The following is a 5325-nucleotide window of genomic DNA, read 5'->3' on the forward strand; positions in this document are numbered from 1 at the left end:
CTCTAAGTCTTCAGAATGCAGAGCATCAAAGCTTTTCTCAGAATGTTGAAGGCGTTGAAGCAGTAACTCATGTGTATCCTTTGGCTGGCACTACACGTGCACCGCATCCTGCTCTCACTGAAGCCACTGATAGCACCATTGCCCAACGACCCAAGAAGCGCACTTGTGTTCTCAATGACCGAGAGCTTCTGGTGGCTCTTCATCAGAAACAGGATAGGCATCATGACTGGCTGAAGCGTCAAATGCAAAGCCTCTTGGTGGATGTTAATCGCATTCGCAATCTTGCCACTAAGAATGCCTTTGTTGCTCATGAAACCTCTCGACGCACATGGAAAGGGCTGATGCTGATGTGTTCTGAAGATGATCTTCAAGAGGATGGCTTCTCTGAGCGCTTCAAGTTTGACTCCACACCTCCTCGAAGGGCAGTGCTGCAACGAACTCCATCTCTTGAAGACTCTGAGTTCTCTTCCTCTGCTGCAACTGTAAATGCCAGAGTCATCGAGGATGAAGACGATGCTACTTCACCGCCACCTCCTTCAGCACGCGTCGACACTGCTCCAAGTTCTTCTGCACCGCCGAACACCACTGACGACCCTGCGGCTTCACCTATCTTCATGGGAACGAGTAGATGCTCTATGTCTTCGAACCTTTTTGGTCCTTACTGACAAAAGGGGGAGAAGCATATGAGTTTGATAGTCTTCAAGCGGGTCCATATGGGCGGGTGCTTTATATTTTGCTCCGTGTTTACAACTCTGGTTTTGATACATTTGGTTCTTTGAGTTGTAACACCTAAACTCGATGGTCGTCTACTACTTATTTGCCACCTTGTGATGCGATGATAAATTCCGCATGTGCGACGATAAATTCCGCACTTAGATCATTTTGCAGACGTCCATTTTCCATTACGCATGTCATTATCTTCACATACCTTCACATGCATAGTGGATTGTCATCATAAGTTTAAGTGGATCTCCACAAGCACAACCTGCCATGTGCATTTGCATTCCAAAAGCAAATTACTTATATGCACATCTTCAGGGGGAGCCCTTGCAACTTATGAAGACAATTCCTTATCCTTTACAATTTTACATATTATATTCCCCGTTGAAAACTTCAACTAGTTTGTCATCAATCACCAAAAAGGGGGAGATTGTAAGTGCATCTAGTGCCGCCCATAGTTGGTTTTGGAGTATAGACGACAAACCTAGTTGAGGGACTAATGTGTTTGTGAGAATTGCAGGATAACACAGGTAGAAGTCCCTCATTGATTCGGTTTTCCTACCAGAGATGACCCCTAAAAATGTATGAAGACATTGATGTCAAAGGTGGTATATGAAGATATTCACATTGAAGACTATGACAAGAGAAGACACCGCATGAAGCCTATGGAGCTCGAAGACTTAGATCTTTTGTAGTTATTTTTCTTCTGTGTTGAGTCATAGGAACCACCATACTGTTAAGCGGGGTCCAAGAGAACCAGTCAGAATGACTGAAGTGATGCTTAAACAAAACCTATGTCTTCGAGTGAAGACTATGAGAGTGAATCTTGTCCAGAGTCAGACAAGTCAGCTTTGCTTGTAGCCCAAGTAAAGTTGCCGTGTGAGTTTGAAATCTGACTGTTGGAACACGTGTCAGTTCCTTAGTGACCCAGGGTCATTTCGGACAAATCAGGTCGGGTTGCCTAGTGGCTATAAATAGCCCACCCCCTACAACCATAAACGGTCGGCTGCTCAGATTCAGAGTACGGCTTTTGTCGTTTGAGAGCAACCCATCTCGAAGCCTTTGAGAGAGAGAATTCCTTGCGAGGATAAAGCCCTAACCACCCAGAGCCAAAGAGAATTAGGCATCACTTAAGTCGTCTTGTCTGTGTGATTTGAAGACTTATTACACTTGAGGACTGTGCATCCTCCAGCCGGTTAGGCGTCGCGTTCTGAGCATCCAAGAGACATTGTGGATCACCGGTGAACAAAGTCTGTGAAGGTTTGGGAGTCTACCTTGAAGACTTACTAGAGTGATTGGGCGAGGTCTGTGTGACCTTAGCTCAAGGGGAATACAGTGAGGATTGGGTGTCCTGAGCAGCGTGTTCAGGACTGGGTGTCCGGGACTGTGTGTCCTCAGTTTTAAATACCTAGCCGCCCTAACCAGACGTACAGTTGTCACAGCAACTGGAACTGGTCCAACACATCATTGTCTTCAACGAGTCACTGGTTTCATCCTTCCCTTCTCTTTACGTACTGTTACTCCTTGTGAAGTCATTGTATGATTGCACGATCTTTTATCTTTGCTGAGTGACTGCTTGTTCTGTTTGGCTTCATAATATCTTCCTACCTGATCCTTGCTACATTGCAGCTATTAGTCACTGTGCTTTCACTCTATTGAATACTTGACTATGGCTTGCCTAGTGTAGTCTACCTTCTGCTGCACGGTAATAGGTTTATTTCTACTATTTGTCTTCATAACTTCCACGTTTTGAAGACTTTCATAAAAATCGCCTAATCACCCCCCCTCTAGTCGATATAATGCACTTTCAAAGGTAGACTTCCAAACCTTCACAGACTTCGTTCACCGGCGATCCACAATGACTCTTGGATGCTCAGAACGCGACGCCTAACCGGCTGGAGGATTCACGGTCCTCAAGTGTAATAAGTCTTCAGATCACACAGACAGGAAGACTTAGGTGATGCCTAACACTCTTTGGCTCTGGGTGTTTAGGGCTTTATCCTCGTAAGGAATTCTCTCTCAAAGGCTTCGAGGTGGGTTGCTCTCAAACGACAAAAGCCGTATACTAACTCTGAGCAGCCAACCGTTTATGGTTGTAGGGGTGGGCTATTTATAGCCACCAGGCAACCCAACCTGATTTGTCCGAAATGACCCTGGGTCACTAAGGAACTGACACGTGTTCCAACAGTCAGATTTCAAACACACACGGCAACTTTACTTGGGCTACATGCAAAGCTGACTTATCCAACTCAGAATAAGATTTGCTCTCATAGTCTTCACTTGAAGACATAGGATTTTGGTTAAGCATCACTTCAGTCATTCTGACTGGTTCACTTGGACCCCACTTAACAGTACGGTGGTTCCTATGACTCAACAAAGAAGAGAAAGAATGATGAAACAACTAAGTCTTCGTGCTCCATAGTCTTCACTCGATGTCTTCTCTTGTCATAGTCTTCAATGTGACTGTCTTCACATACCACCTTTGACTTCAATGTCCTCATACATTTTTAGGGGTCATCTCTGGTAGGAAAACCGAATCAATGAGGGACTTCTACCTGTGTTATCCTGCAATTCTCACAAACACATTAGTCCCTCAACCAAGTTTGTCGTCAATACTCCAAAACCAACTAGGGGTGGCACTATATGCACTTAAAGTATTAAAATACCGGTTCAGTTGCTAAGTGTTAGTAACTCGAAATAAAAGGCTATGGAATAAACGGAGACTAGCTGAAGGTGAGATGACGATATGTGTTGGAAGTGTTTCCAAGGTTGATGTGATCAAGCATCGCATGCTCCCTCTACCATCGAGATTGGTGTTAAACCTAAATAATTGTTATTTGGTGTTTGCATTGAGCATAGACATGATTGGATTATGTTTATCGCAATACGGTTATTCATTTAAGGAGAATAATGGTTACTCTGTTTATTTGAATAATACCTTCAATGGTCTTGCACCTAAAATGAATGGTTTATTGAATCTCAATCGTAGTGATACACATGTTCATGCCAAAAGATATAAGATAGTAATGATAGTACCACATACTTGTGGCACTGCCATTTGAGTCATGTTGGTATAAAACGCATGAAGAAGCTCCATGTTGATGGATCTTTGGACTCACTCGTTTTTGAAAAGATTGAGACATGCGGACCATGTCTATTGGTAGATATGCATGAAGAAACTCCACGCAGATGGATCATTTGGACTCACTTGATTTTGAATCACTTGAGACATGCAAATCATACCACATGGGCAAGATGACTGAAAGGCCTCGTTTTCAGTAAGATGGAACAAGAAAGCAACTTGTTGGAAGTAATACATTTTGATGTGTGCAGTCCAATAAGTGTTGAGTAGACGCTGAGTATATTTACTTGATGAAACACAAGTGTGAACTATTGAAAGGTTTAAGTAATTTCAAAGTGAAGTTGAAGATCGTCATGACAAGATGATAAAATGTCTATGATATGATCATAGAGATGAATATCTGAGTTACAAGTTTGGCACACAATTAAGACAATGTGGAAATTGTTTCACAACTAATACCGCCTGGACCACCATAGTGTGATGGTGTGTCCGAACATCATAACTCCACCCTATTGGATATGGTGCATACCATGATGTCTCTTACCGAATTACCACTATCGTTTATGGGTTAGGCATTAGAGACAACCGCATTCACTTTAAATAGGGCACCACACAATTCCATTGAGACGACACCGTATGAACTATAGGTTTAGAGAAACCTAAGTTGTTGTTTCTTAAAAGTTTGGGGCTACGATGCTTATGTGAAAAGTTTCAGGCTGATAAGCTCGAACCCAAAGCGGATAAATGCATCTTCATAGAATACCCAAAAATAGTTGGGTATACCTCCTATTTAAGATCCAGAAGCAAAAGTGATTGTTTCTAGAAATGAGTCCTTTCTCGAGGAAAAGTTTCTCTCGAAAGAATTGAGTGGGTGGATGGTGGATACTTGATGAGGTTATTGAACCGTCACTTCAACTAGTGTGTAGCAGGGCACAGGAAGATGTTCCTGTGGCACCTACACCAATTGAAGTGGAAGCTTATGATAGTGATCATGAAACTTCGGATCAAGTCACTACCAAACCTCATAAGTCGACAAAGATGCGTACTACTTCAGAGAGGTACGTAGTCCTCTCTTGGAAGTCATGTTGCTAGACAACAATGAACCTACGAGCTATGGAGAAGCGATGGTGGGCCCGGGTTCCGACGAATGGCTCGAGGCCATAAAATCCGAGAGAGGATCCATGTATAAAACAAAGTATAGACTTTGAAAGAACTACTTGATGGTCGTAAGGCTGTTGGGTGCAGATGGATTTTAAAAGGAAGACAGACAATGATGGTAAGTGTCACCATTAAGAAAGCTCGACTTGTCGTTAAGATGTTTCCCGACAAGTTCAAGGAGTTGACTACGATGAGACTTTCTCACTCGTAGCGATGCTAAGAGTCTGTTGGAATTATGTTAGCAGTTACTACATTATTTATGAAATCTTGCAGATAGGATGTAAAAACATTGTTTCCTCGACGTTTTTCTTGAGGAAAGGTTGTATGTGGTACAACCAGAAGGTTTTGTCAATCCTGAAAGATGC

The sequence above is a fragment of the Triticum aestivum genome, chromosome 5A (genome assembly GCF_018294505.1).
Source record: "Triticum aestivum cultivar Chinese Spring chromosome 5A, IWGSC CS RefSeq v2.1, whole genome shotgun sequence".
NCBI lineage: Eukaryota > Viridiplantae > Streptophyta > Magnoliopsida > Poales > Poaceae > Triticum > Triticum aestivum.